This window comes from Pituophis catenifer, unplaced genomic scaffold, assembly GCF_029215685.1.
Source record: "Pituophis catenifer annectens isolate HBS135680 unplaced genomic scaffold, rPitCat1.0.hap2 SCAF_3, whole genome shotgun sequence".
Classification (NCBI taxonomy): Eukaryota; Metazoa; Chordata; class Lepidosauria; order Squamata; family Colubridae; genus Pituophis; species Pituophis catenifer.
The window spans coordinates 206,656,563-206,671,748 of NW_027256883.1; positions in this window are offsets into that span (position 1 = coordinate 206,656,563).

Genomic DNA, 15,186 nt, shown 5'->3' on the forward strand with positions numbered 1-15,186 from the left:
CTTGGGTTCACTGCGTTCTGATGAACAAACAGCGAAGGTACACCAGATAAATCTTTTATCTCATCCTTGAACAAGCTATGCAAAGGGAGATTTTATTCCCAAATTCAGCTTCCTTTTCTTATGTATTCAACTGCAGAAGAGGAGTAGAAACAAATGATTCTTGTATCCTGGGCAGTTTTGTGGGTCTCTCAGAGTAGCCTTCCATGTAAAATCTAAGGCTCATCCCCAATTGAAAAGAGAAGAGAAGAGAAGAGAAGAGAAGAGAGGAGAGGAGAGGAGAGGAGAGGAGAGGAGAGGAGAGGAGAGGAGGAAAGGAGAGGAGAGGAGGAGAGGAAAGAGGAGGAGAGGGGAAGGGAAGGGAAGGGAAGGGAAGGGAAGGGAAGGGAAGGGAAGGGAAGGGAAGGGAAGGAAAAGAACAGTAAAGAAAAGAAAGGAAAGGGAAGGAAAGGAAAAGAACAGTAAAGAAAGGAAAGGAAAGGAAAGGAAAAGGAAAGAAAAGAAAAGAAAAGAAAAGAAAAGAAAAGAAAAAAAAGAAAAAGAAAAAGAAAAAGAAAAAGAAAAAGAAAAAGAAAAAGAAAAAGAAAAAGAAAAAGAAAAAGAAAAAAAAGAAAAAGAAAAAGAAAAAGAAAAGAACATTATAGGAAACTTAGTTTCCCCCATGGAACCAATGACTCTGAGAAACAGTGGGCTCCTTATCAATGGATGTTTTAATATGACCTTTTGATTTTAAATCATACAGAATAATAGAGTTGAAGGGACCTTGGAGGTCTTCTAGTCCAACTCCCTGCAAAAGACCCTATATATCCACTCTCTTCTTGAAAGCCTCCAATGCAGTGGTGGGTTCTAACCGACTTTACTACCGGTTCTCTTTGTGCATGCGCTTCACGTGCGATCGCACACTTCACACGCACACCAGGGGTGGGTTCTACTTACCTTTACTACGGTTCGCAATGGGATCGCACGTGCGCCTTGCTTCTTTGCACGCACAGATTTCTTGCAAACTGGTCCGAACTGGGGGCAGCTGACCATATGTGCCTAACACACTTGGTGCAACGTTCAAAATACAGCAATTTGAAGCTCAGCTGCTTACCTTCTAAGGCAGCCCCGGTAAGTAGAACAGTGGAGGCGCAGAAATCAGCTGTGTCGCATGAATCAGTTGAGCCAGAAAGAAGGAAATATAGGACAGGATAGGGTGGGTGCGGGTGGGTGGAGCCAGCTGATCATCGGAACTACCAGTTCGCCTTTAACCGGTCCGAACTGGCAGCAGCCCACCACTGACACAGCCTCTGCAGAAAGATCTACTCAACAATGCAGTAGATAGAATGCTGGCCACCAGCTATTTGCAGAAACTCACCTGGTTCATATTACCGTATTTTTCAGAGTATAAGACGCACCGGATTATAAAACGCACCTACCTTTTTTGGTGAGGAAAACAAGAAAAAGAAATCTGCCTCTGCCTCCCAGCAATTTTGCCTCGTTGCAGCAAACAGCAAACAGCCTGCTTTACTTTCATTTTCATTTTCAGCATAGCTTGATTAACAAGAAAAAAAAAAAATCTGCTCCAGCAATTTACCTCCTTGCAGCAAGCAGCAGAGGCCCAGGCAAAGCAGCTGAGAGTCGGGAGGCCGATCCGATCAACTTGTGCTAATTAGGCTGTGCTGAAGCTAAAAGGAGCTGTTTCTTCTTGCTGTTTGCTGCAAGGAGGTAACTGCTGGGAGGCAGAGGCCAAAGGGTGGGGGCCAGTGGTTGGGTGGGGCTACATTCGGTGTATAAAACGCATCTAAATTTTCACCCCCTTTTAGGGGGGGAAAGGTGCGTCTTATACTCTGAAAAATATGGCATATTGCTTGATTTTACTGGTTGAGTGCAGTGAAGTTTCAGTAGGTGGCAGCACCTGTCTGAACCTGGAAGCTCAACAGGATCAGTCTGGTCAGGTAATGGATGGGAGACCACCAGAAAGCCAAGGTTAGGCGTTTGGGGGTTTTCAGAACGAGCTTCTCTTTCTGCTGCTCTAACTTTATCCTGACATTTTTTTTAAAAAAGTGTAAGAGTAAGAAGCATGTTTGTCAATCAAAATTTAAGAAGAAAACATGTGGTGCTGGTAGGATAGATATGTGTTTGTGACTAGCTAATGTGTGTGGGAAACGGCACATGGAAAGAAGCCCGAAGTTTGGACAAAGTCAAACATCTGGCTCATACTACAGTTTGGAAGATTCCTAATTCGTCCGTTCGATTTGAGGAACGAGATTATTTCTGAAGTCCAAACGCAAGGAGCAATTCAAAGGAGAATTCCAAATATCACCCGTTTAAAATAGGGACCGCTGGACTGGAGGAACCTCTTAAGGATTTAGGAAGAAAAAGTGTCATTCCTCCCAATTCTTTCACTTCACTTCTTTCCCCCTTTCCCAGGAAACTCTGAAACTTCCTAATTTGGAGCAATCTGAGCCACAGTAGCACAATGCAATAGTGCAGGCTAACTCTGCCCACTGCCAAGAGTTCAATCCTGACTGGCTCAGGGTTGACTCAGGTTTCCATCTTTCCAAAGTCGGTAAAATGAAGACCCAGATTGTTGGGGGCAATAGGCTGACTCTGTAAACTGCTCAGAAGTGGCTTGTAAAGCACTATGAAGAAGTATGTAAGTCTAAGTGCTATTTATTAACAGGACCGACCTCTTGTTCTACACCCCAGAGCATATCTGGACTTTTACTTCCAAGCGTCATAAAATTATAGGGATGGAAGAGACTTTGGAGGGTCCTTGCAGGTCTTCCAGTCCAACTTCCTGGCCAAAGAAGTTTTTATATCAACCCGGACAGGGGTGGGTTCTAAATTTTTTTACTACCGGTTCTGTGGGTGTGGCTTATTTTGTGGGCGTGGCTTGATGGTCATGTGACAATTCTTTAGAATTTAGCAGAGGTACTGGTCTACCAGGCTTTTAACTGCTTGCAGAGCTGTACCGGTCTACCCATTTGTTTTTTGCAGGCACTGGTCTACTCATGTATTTTTGTAGGTACTGGTCATCTCATGTATTTTTGCAGGCACCGGTCTACTCATTTGTTTTCTTTTAACACTGATCAGCTGCAGGACGGCCCTTTGAAGCCCCGCGGCAAGAGTTTAAACAGTTTTTTTCCCTCTAGCCATCAGCTGGGACTCAGGAGGCAGCAATAGATTGGGGGTGGGGCCAAATAAAAGGTAAGAATAACACGGGGGGTGCGGGGGTGGGGGGGCATGGGGGGCAGAACCGGTTCGCTAATGTCATATCGTCACCGCTACCGGCTCGGGAGAACCGGGCCGAACCGGGAGGAACCCACCACTGAACCCAGACAGATGTTTGTCTAATCTTTTCTTGAAAACAATGTAGCATCCACAAAATCTTCAGAAATTGTGAAACTGTGGGCACTCCATCACAGGAGGTTTTTTAAGAAGAGACTATTTATTTATTTATTTTTATTTTATTTTATTTTGATTTATATGCCGCCCTTCTCCGGAGACTCAGGGCGGCTTACAGTGCGTTAAGCAATAGCCTTCATACTTTTGTATATTTTATACAAAGTCAGCTTATTGCCCCCACAAACTGGGTCCTCAATTTACCTACCTTAGAAAGGATGGAAGGCTGAGTCAACCTTGAGCCTGGCAAGATTTGAACTTACTTTAATTGCAGACAGCTGGTGTTAAATTACAGTGCCTTTGTCTGCAGAGCTATCCAGGCCCTGTAGACTAGACCCGTGATGGCGAACCTATAGCACGCGTGCCACAGGTGGCACGCGGAGCCATATCTGTGGGCACGTGAGCATTGCCCTAGCTCAGCTCCAGTGTGCATGCGTGTGCTGACCAGCTGATTTTTGGGTCTTCTGGGCCCACTGGAAGTCGAGAAATGGGCTGTTTCCAGCCTCTGGAGGGCCTCCGGAGGCTGGAAACAGCCTGTTTCCCAACTTCCAGTGGGCCAGGAAGGCCCATTTTTCACCCTCCCAAGGTTTCAAAGGCTCTAGGAGCCTGGGGAGGGTGAAAAACAGGCCTTCTGGGCCCACTGGAAGTCAGGAAACAGGCTGTTTCCGGCCTCTGGAGGGCCTCCAGGAGGTGGGTGGGGAAGGCTGTTTTCTCCCTCCCCAGGCTCCTAGAAAGCCTCTGGAGCCTGGGGAGGGAGAAAAATAGGCCTACCGGGCTCACTGGGCCATCACATGCCAAAAGGGGGGGAGCACAGGGGGGGGGGGTTGCGCACAAATGAACGGGGCGCATTGAATTATGGGTGGGCACCTGCATGTGTGACCCCCCCCATGCTCCCCCCGCTTTTGGCACGTGACGGCAAAAAGGTTAGCTATCACTGGATTAGACAGTCACTTGTCTGAAATGATATGTGTTCTGCTTGAGCAGGGAGTTGGACTAGAAGATCTGCAAGGTCCCTTCCAACTTCCCTTCCCTTCCCTTCCCTTCCCTTCCCTTCCATCCCCTCCCCTCCCCTCCCCTCCCCTCCCCTCCTCCCCTCCCCTCTATTCTCTTCTACTCCTGTTTGTTCTGTTCTGTTCTGTTCTGTTCTGTTCTATTCTAATTCTGTTCTACTCTACTCTACTCTACTCTACTCTACTCTACTCTACTCTACTCTACTCTACTCTACTCTACTTCTGTTCTATTCTGTTCTGTTCTACTCTACTCTACTCTATTCTACTTCTGTTCTGTTCTACTCTACTCTACTCTTACTCTATTCTATTCTAATTCTGTTCTACTCTACTCTACTCTACTCTACTCTACTCTACTCTACTCTACTCTACTCTACTCTACTCTACTCTACTCTACTCTACTCTATTCTATTCTATTCTATTCTATTCTATTCTATTCTATTCTATTGTCATTCCACCAAACGACTTTATTTCTCCCTCTTCTCTAAGTGTTCTTCCTGGCCAACGTTCCTTCCCTTTTCATTTTTCTTAAAAAGAAAACCTTGTCCCAATTCCATCACGAAATGCACCGTCTTGTCCTCTGTCCCACACACCGAGCAAGAAGGTCATCGGGGGAAGGTGGTGGCTCCCTTCCCTTTTGGCCAACGTTCTGCCTTCCTTTTGAGATGTAGATTGTTCTTGGACAGAGAAGCCAGAAGGCAGATTGCTGATACGGCTGGATTTCTCTGCAGCCTTGAATCTCACTGACAGTGCAGCATTGACGACATGCAGGGGAGGTTTCGAGAGCATCGAGGGGGATAGCACTTGGCCAACTCCCAGCGAAGAGCATCCCTGCCGTCAACCCAACAGCAATCCCTCTGCTTGGAGCCATCCTCTCTTCCAAGGGATGAAACCTTAGCTAGCCTTAACTGAGTTAAGACCACTGAGCAGTTTCTCCCACCTCAGGCTGTTTGCTTATTATTCTGGTCACTGCAGTATTTCTCCCAGATTACTATAAAAAAGAAAAGTTCGCAAATACAAGGGGAGGAAGGAGAAGGGGAAAAAAAACCAAAAAACAACCAAAGATCAACCTGGTGCAGAAACTATAAGAGCTATCAAATAGCTTGAATGGAGTAACGAAGTATAATCATGGTGTCACGATTACACTAAATTTTAGAATAGAATAGAGCTGAAAGGGAACTTGGAGGTCATCTAGTCCAACCCCCTGCTCAAGCAGGAGATACTGTACCATTTCAGACAAGTGACTGTCTAATCTCTCCTTTAAAATCCTCCAGTGATGGAGTGCCCATGATTTCTGAAGACTTGCCTCCTGGAATTGTGGGCGCTCCATTGCTGGAAGTTTTCAAGAAGAAACTGGACAGCCACTTGTGCGAAATGGGATAGGGTTGTAACAGTAACGGAGTTGGAAGGGACGTTGGAGGTCGTCTAGTCCAACCCCCTGTTCACGCAGGAGACCTTTACTAGGGATTTGAACCACCGAACCACCGACCTTTCTGATCGACAAGCTCAGTGTCTTAGCCACTGAGCTTTTCCTGCATGAGAAGGGAGACCCTATACCATCTCAGACAAGTCTCTTTTTAAAAACCTCCAGTGATGAAGACCCATAACCTCTGAAGGCAAACTGTTCTAGAGGTGGTATTCGACTGGTTCAGACTGGTTCGGGAGAACCGGTAGCGGAAATTTTACCTGGTTCGCCTGGTTCTTGTGGTGGCTGCTTAGCTCCAACAACTCCTTCCTGTTGGAGCCCTAAGGAGCCTGGGCAGGCAGGCAAGGAGTGGCTGGGAGGGGAGGGGTGAGTAGAGGTGTCCCTCAATGTGAGTGATATCAAGTTGGCCATGCCCATCCAGTCTCATGCCCATCTAGCCACGCCCACCCAGCCGGTCATTAAGCAGATCATATTAGTGGCCCACGGGATTTAAAATTATGAATTTAGTGGTCCCTGAGGTCCGAAAGGTTGGTGACCCCTGGTCTAGTCCAACCTCCTGCTCAAGCAAGAGCTTTTTAAGAGGAGGTTGGACAGCCACTTGTCTGAATGATATAGGGTTTCCTGCTTCAGCAGAAGGTTGGACTAGAAGACCTCCAAGGTTCCTCCCCATTCTGTTATACTGTTATCTTAGAGTACAGGTAGTCCTCGACTTACAATGGTTCGTTTAGTGACCATTCAAAGTTACAATGGCACTGAAAAATGTGACTTATGGCCATTTTTCACAGTTATGACCTTTGCGGTATTCCCATGGTCATGTGGGGCACCATGCTTGGCACCTGGTTCACATGCTTGGCACCTGGTTCACATCACTCCTTCACATTGAAGGAGCCTGAGTGGTGTAGGAGGCTAATGCCTGCTACTAAGGCAGCATTTAACATCCAGCTGCCTGCAATTACTGCGAGTTCGAATCTCCCCAGGCTCAAGGTTGACTCAGCTTTCCATCCTTTCTAAGGTAGGTAAATTGAGGACCCAGTTTGTGGGGGCAATAAGCTGACTTTGTATAAATATACAAAAGTATGATGGCTATTGCTTAACGCACTGTAAGCCGCCCTGAGTCTCCGGAGAAGGGCGGCATATAAATCAAATTAAAAAAAAAGATGAAGAAATAATTAAGAAGATACTAGACTGTGCAGAAATGGATAGATTTACATCAAAAATCAAATAGAAAGAAGACCTGGAATATTATCAAACATGGAACTTATTTTACCGGTGGTTGGAAAAAAGGGGTGGAGAGTAAGAATGGAATCTGTATTGTTAAGCAAATTAAATACCCAGACAACACAATGTTTATTAAGCACTAAGAAATGTAATTAATAACAAATTAATTATATATATATATATATATATATATATATATATATATATATATATATATATATATACACGGTGGCTCAGTGGCTGAGCCACTGAGCTTGTCGATCGAAAGGTCGGCAGTTCAGCGGTTCGAATCCCTAGTGCCGCGTAACGGGATGAACTCCCGTGACTTGTCCCAGCTTCTGCCAACCTAGCAGTTCGAAAGCACGTTAAAAAAATGCAAGTAGAAAAATAGGGACCACCTTTGGTGGGAAGGGAACAGCGTTCTGTGCACCTTTGGCGTTGAGTCATGCCGGCCACATGACCATGGAGACGTCTTCGGACAGTGCTGGCTCTTCGGCTTTGAAACGGAGATGAGCACCGCTCCCTAGAGTCGGGAACGACTAGCACATATGTGAAAGGGGAACCTTTACCTTTTTATAATATATATATTATATATATACTCTAACCAGAGTGTGCCATGCTTGGTCTTGGCGTATCATATTATACAAACGGAGCTGATATTGTTAAATAATGGCTTAGCACAGTATGTGAACCAGAGCCCTGCTCTCTTCCCTATAGAACTACTTATCTTTATCTCTGCAGCAGGAATATTTTACATATTGCACCAAGATGTTCTGATGCTATTTCACAGTGTCAGGGAAGTCAGCCATCTCCAAAGTGGAGTAGTAGTATGGAAACTACCCACAGGGTGGAAAACGGGATTTGGATAGTTTCTGCTTCCCTGCACCTACAGCAATAGAAGATTCCACTTGAGTTGAGTAGACCAAATTTATTTTATATTTACAGATTAACAGAGTCGGAAGGGGTCTTGTAGGTCATCCAGTCCAACCCCCCGCCCAAGCAGGAGACCCTACACCATTTCTGACAAATGGCAGTCCAATCTCTTCTCGAAAGCCTCCAGTGATGGACCATCCGCAACTTCTGAAGGCAACTTCTGTTCCATTGGTTGATTGTTCTCACTGTCAGAAAATTTCTCCTTATTTCTAGGCTGAATCTCTCCTTGTTCAGTTTCCATCCATTATTCCTTGTCTGGCCTTCGGGTGCCTTGGAAAATAGCTTGACCCCTTCCTCTCTGTGGCAGCCCCTCAAATATTGTCACACTGCTACCATGTCTCCCCTGGTCCTTCTCTTCACTAGACTAGCCATGCCCAGTTCCTGCAACTGTTCTTCATATGTTTTAGCCTCCAATCCCCTCATCATCCTGGTTGCTCTTCTCTACACTTTTTCTAGAGTCTCAACATCTTTTTTTATAGTGTGGTGACCCAAACTGGATGCAGTATTCTAGGTGTGGTCTTACTAGGGCTTTATAGAATGGTATTATTACCTCACTTGACCTTGATTGTATCCCTCTGTTAATGCAGTTTAGGATTGCATTGGCTTTTTTGGCTGCCGCTGCACACTGCTGGCTCATGTTTAGCTGGTTGTCCAGTCCTGCAATGTGAGCGCCCCAGATTAGGTCCTCTTTTATGATATGTCTACTGTTGACCTCACCCCATTCCTAAGAGGTCTGTAAGGGGCGTGCATAAGGGCACCAGCGTGCCTACCGTCCCTGTCCTAATATTCCTTTTTTACTTACTCTTTTCATGTATTCAAATTATGTTTATACTTTTACCTGTTATCTTATATATGCTTGACAAATAAACTTATGATCTTCCGGTGCGCTTCCAGTGGTCTTCCGGGTGCGCTTCAAGTTATTGGTTATCACCTTTAAAGTGCTCCATGGTATAGGACCTAGTTATCTTCGAGACCACCTGCTGCTACCGACGGCCTCCCATCGACCTGTGCGCTCCCACAGAGAGGGCCTCCTCGGGGTGCCATCAGCCGAACAATGTAGGCTGGTGACCCCCAGGGGGAGGGCCTTCTCTGTGGGGGCACCTACCCTCTGGAATCAGCTGCCCCCAGAGATAAGGAGAATCCAAGACCTCGGTGCCTTCCGCCGTGCCCTTAAACCTTCTTTTTCCAGCAATCCAGGCTGGCCTAACACTTTTTAAAATGTTTTTAATTGTCTGTTACTGTTTTTAATCATGGAGCCAAATTTATATATATCTTTTTAATTGTATTTTAATGTTTGTAGTTTATGCTTTTACTTGGCTGTTCACCGCCCTGAGTCCTCAGGGAGAAGGGTGGTATACAAATTTAAAAATAAATAAATAAATAAATAAACAAACAAACAAATAAATAAATAAATAATTATGATTATAACACCCAGAAACTTTTACTTTTAATTAGGTGAAAACCGCGGGAACATTTAGAGTTGGTTTTCACCAGCCTGTGCCAATATGATATATCCAATAAAACTATTCTTTGAGGAACCTACCTGCCTCGGAGTTCTGTTTGCTCTGGGTGTATTACCTGGAACCCTGACAAGCATCACATGATGGGAAGAACACCAGGCAATCTCCCCGCTGTCGTTTTCCATGAAACTCCCATTTCCTTCACCACGTTTAAAAGCGATCGAGAGAACGTGTTCATTGGCAAGGCCACTTCCAGCCAGAATGAAGCACTCCTTGTGGGTTGTTTTTATTTATTTATTTATTTATTTATTTATTTATTTATTTATTTATTTATTTATTTATTTAGTCAGTCAGTCAGTCAGTCAGTCAGTCAGTCAGTCAGTCAGTCAGATTTATATGCCGCCCTTCTCCCATAGGATTCGGGGCGGCTCACAACAATAGAAAACCCGACAATAAGTAAAAATTAAATAGTATTAAAAACCAAATTAAAAATCCCCAAATACCCAAATTAAAATCCACGGCAAATCAGGGAAGTTGGTGGAAGAGCCATGTCTTTAGGTCGGCGCGAAAGATGCGGAGGTTGGGGGCTGTCCGGAGCTCGATGGGCATCCCATTCCAGAGAGTCGGTGCGGCCACAGAGAACGCCCTCATCCTGGGGACCATCAGCCGACACTGAGGGGACCCGGAGGAGGGCAGCCCTATGTGAGCGCACTGGGCGATGGGAGGCCGGTAGGAGGTGATCCTGCAAATACCCCACATATTTGCTCCTAATATTGTGGGGTCATGTTAAAAATTCAGCACCTCTCAATCCAGGCTGGCAGCAAGGATCCCCTCTATAAATCACCTCTTTGACAGAAGTGCCAAGTCAGACCCGAAAGCGCCATCTGCCAAAAAATCAGGTTCGTTCCATATTTTCAGTGCACAAACTCAATCCCTATATTGCGGTGAACAGCTTGTGTGGGTCCCAAGGTTACCGGTTATGTTCAAGAAACGGCCTTTGTGCACCGCTCAAAGTCACGCCAGCTGCCTTCGTGCAGCTTATGTGTGTGTGTGTGTGTGTGTGTGATTCAGGGGCGGCCTCATTTCTGTAATTTCCCTCGAAATAATGGCTAATTCTATTTTATCCAGCCAAAGGAAAGCAGGAAACTGAGTAAGGGGAAGAGGTTTATGGAAGGAGACAAATCTAATCATTTCAGACAGCTGGGGCTAGTTGGGAAATGGTTGGTGAGATGATCCTGCATGAAAAAGAAAAGAAAAAAACCTGCAAGGGGGAATGAATTCTTCTTGTAGGGCCTGCGGCTTTTGAAATCATCTACCCAGGATAGGAAAGGAGCTGGCTGGAACATGTCCTGAGCCAGAAAAAGAGTCCAGCAACCTTCCTGAGAGAACTAATCCCTCATGGATAACGCCAGCCATTAGCTGACCCATAGGAGAACTTCTTCCATCGTGTCTGAAAGAATCCAGCTGATCTCTGGGTGAAGAAATGAGTTCCAGGCCTGAACTTCAGCTGTCAAAAAGAATCAAATTCTCCCTATTTCTCTATATCTTTGTAGGAGAATCTGGCATCTTGAATGATGCTCAGTTCAGATACTTGGACTCATTCGTAGCATAATATTGGTGAACATATGCCTGTCAAGAAGAAGGCCATTGTGCTTTGACTTAATGGAAATTGTTGATGGACTGATGGCCTCAGAGCAAGCGATTTCTGCAGTCTATTATATACTTACGGACAGTGGTGAAATCCAATTTTTTTTTACTACCGGTTCTGTTGGCATGGCTTGCTGGGCGTAGTGTGGCTTGGTGGGCGTGGCAGGGGAAGGATACTGTAAAATCTCCATTCCCTTCCCACTCCTGGGGGAAAGAAATTGCAAAACCTCCATTCCCACCCCACTCTGGGGCCAGCCAGAGGTGGTATTTGCCGGTTCTCCAAACTACTCAAAATTTCAGTTGCCGGTTCTCCGAACTACTCAAAATTTCCGCTACCAGTTCTCCAGAACCTATCAGAACCTGCTGGATTTCACCCCTGCTTATGGAGTCAAAAATCAAGGGTATCCAACCTTGGTAATTTTAAGAGCCGAGGACTTCAACTCCCAGAATTCCCCAGTCAGCTAAGGCAGTGGTTCTCAACCTTCCTTATGCTGCGACCCTTTAATACAGTTCCTCATGTTGTGGTGACCCCCAACAATAAAATTATTCCTAAAACCATTGAAAATATTTGTTTTCCGATGGTCTTAGGCGACCCCTGTGAAAGAGTCATTCGACCCCCAAAGGGGTCCCGACCCACAGGTTGAGAACCACTGAGCTAAGGGAATTCTGGGAGTCGAAGTCCATACACATCACAAAGTTGCCAAGGTTAAGCACTCCTGCCATAAAAGAAGATTATTCAATATTAATCAGGCTCGTCCCAAAGTTGCTTTTCAAAAGGCCACTGGACTTTCTTGTTATTTTTTTCCCCCTTGAAGATGTTTCGCTTCTCATCCAAGAAGCTTCTTCAGTTCTGAATGAAGTTTCTTGGATGAGAAGCAAAAGGTCTTCTAGTTTTGGACTCCAACACTATAGATTCTATCCTGTGCATTAATTGGATGCTTTAATTTGGATTGATATGCTTGAGGGCTTAAGTGGCCTTCTGCAATTCTAGAATTCTGAAATATATTCTAGAATATAGTCATGCATTTTGCTTCCAAAATTCTACACAGTGTAAACAATAAAGAAAGTGGGGGAAAGATAGAAGCTAATCTCCTGGAAGCTCATACAGCAGTCAATATTTTGCTAGCAGATATAGTCAGAGTATAGACTCGCTGTCTAAGGTTCATTTTTATACCTGGATGATTTGGCACTCACTGTCTGATTTTTTATTTATTTATTTATATAATGAAAGTAAGGCTGCAGTCTCATATACATTTGACTGGATGTAATTAGAGCCTGCTGATTATTTTAATTGTCTTTGGGTAAGAATTTCTCTCTCTCCCTCCCTCTCCCCCCTCTCTCTCACACACACTACCTATCTATTTTTCTATCAACTCTCCATCTCTCTCTTTCTATCATCTCTGTCATATCTCTTATCTCTCTCACTCACTCACTCTCACACACACATTCACTCTTTTTCTTTTTATCTTTATCATCTCTCTGTGTCATTTCTCTCTCTATTCTATCATCTCTAGCCCTCATGTCTCCCTTTCTCTCTCACATACACACACATTCTCTCTATATATATCATCTATGATCTCTCTATCTCTGTATCATCTCTCTCTATTTCTATCTTTATCTGCCATATCTACTATATTTGCCATGTCTGTCTGTCTGTCTGTCTATCATCTATCTATCTATCTATCTATCTATCTATCTATCTATCTATCTATCTATCATCTCTATCATCTATCTATCATCATCTCTCTATCTCTCTCTATCTTCATCATCATCATCATCTCACTTTCTCTCTCATCTATCTATCTATCTATCTATCTATCTATCTATCTATCTATCTTCTATCTATCATCTGTCTGTTTGTCCGTCCATCCATCCATCCATCCACCACCCATCCATCCATCCATCCATCCATCATCGTCTGTCTGCCTGCCTGCCTGCCTACCTACCTACCTACTTACCTACCTACCTACATCTATCTATCTATCTATCTATCTATCTATCTATCTATCTATCTATCTATCTATCTATCTATTTATCTTATGCTTTTTTCTTTCTGTGGGGAGAAAAATCCCAAGCAAAAATCCTGTTAACTAGAACTGGAAAGTAATACTCAGGCCTGGTTGCTGGGCTGAAGGATTATCAGCCGATCTGTAACCAGATCTCTCTGCTGACCATTTCGGTAAGTCCCAGGTCTCCCAGGGCCCCCGTCAGATGGGACATCATGCCATTTCATCAAGGTTCAGTTTACGGCAATGCAGGGCCAGCTCGTGTCTCTGTCCTGCAGCAAGAGTGCAGCAAAGGGCTACCTCGCTGAATGACGGGCAGTTCGCCTTCACTGTTCCAGCTGTCCAGCCGCTCTTTTCGCATTGCTTATTTGGAAAGCTGGTTTCCATGTTGAAAGGAATTTACTGCATTGGAGATAAAAAGAAGATAAAAATGGGAGCTGGGGACTGGGCCCATGGGAGAACTTGGCCTGGCACAGAGAGGGAAAAATTCATTTTCAGGTTTTGTTTTTACCTTCCCATTGGCAGGAATCATTTCAGCCAAAAAAAGAATTAATAAATGGTCTGGCCCTAAACAATTTATCATTTCTCTGTGAAGAACCAGAAAGGTTCTTTTGTGAATTATGAGGATTATAATGTTGATTCATTTCGTTCTTTTCAGAATAACAGAATAATAGTGTTGGAAGGGATCTTGAAGGTCTTCTAGTCCAACCATCTGCTCAAGCAGGAGACCCTATACCAGTGATGGCTAACCTTTTTGCCATCGCGTGTCAGAAGTGGGGGGGTTGTGCGCATGCCCACACCCATAATTCTATGCGCCCTGTCCCCACGCATGTGCATAGCCCCCCCCACTCCCTCCGCTCCTGGCATACAATGGCATGGTAGGCCCATTTTTTGCTCTCCCTAGCCTCCAGAGCCTTTCTAGGAGTCTGGGGAGGGCAAAAACGGCCTTCCCCACCCTCCCGGAGGCTGGAAATGGCCTGTTTGCCAACTTCCGGTGGGACCTCCTGCGCACCGGAGCTGAGCTCGCGTGCCCACCAATATGGCTACGCGTGCCACCTGTGGCACGCGTGCCATAGGTTCGCCATCACGGCCCTATACCATTCCAGACAAACAGCTGTCCAATCTCTTCTTGAAAGCTTCCAGTGATGGAGGGCCCACAACTTCTGAAGGCAAACAATTCCACTGGTTAATTGTTCTCACTGTTAGGAAATTTCTCCTTATTTCTAGGTTGGTTCTCTTCTTGATTAATTTCCATCCATCGCTTCTTCTCTTGCCATCTGGCGTTGACCCCCTTCTTTGTGGCAGCCCCTCAAATATTGGAACACTGCTATCTTGTTACTCCTAGTCCTTCTTTTCTCTAGACTAGCCAAACCCAAATCCTGCAACAAAGGGGCCTGGTGGCGCAGCTGGCTAATAGCCTGTTATTGACATTCAGCTGCCTGCAATTACTGCAGGTTCGAATCTCCCCAGGCTCAAGGTTGACTCAGCCTTCCATCCTTTCTAAGGTAGGTAAATTGAGGACCCAGTTTGTGGGGGCAATAAGCTGACTTTGTATAAATATACAAAAGTATGAAGGCTATTGCTTAACGCATTGTAAGCAGCCCTGAGTCTCCGGAGAAGGGTGGCATATAAATGAAAAAAAGAAAAAAAAAAGTTGGAAGGAAACTAGGAGGTGTTCTAGGCCAACCCCAGCTCAAGACTAGACATATCCTAAGAGCCTTGAATAGTACAGGGGTTTAGTGCACCCTGTTATTAACACAGCTGCCTGCAATTTCTGCTGGTTCGAATCTCTCCAAGGCTCAAGGTTGACTCAGCCTTCCATCCTTTCTAAGGTAGGTGAAATGAGGACCCAGTTTGTGGGGGCAATAAGCTGACTTTGTATAAAAAATACAAAAGTATGAAGGCTATTGCTTAACGCATTGTAAGCCGCCCTGAGTCTCCGGAGAAGGGCGGCATATAAATCAAATTAAAAAAAAATAATAATAAAATATCCAATTTCTGCAACCGTTCTTTGTATGTTTTAGCCTCCTGTCCTCTAATCATCTTTGTTGCTCTTCTCTGCGCTCTTTCCAAAGTCTCTACATCTTTTTTATAATGTGGTGACC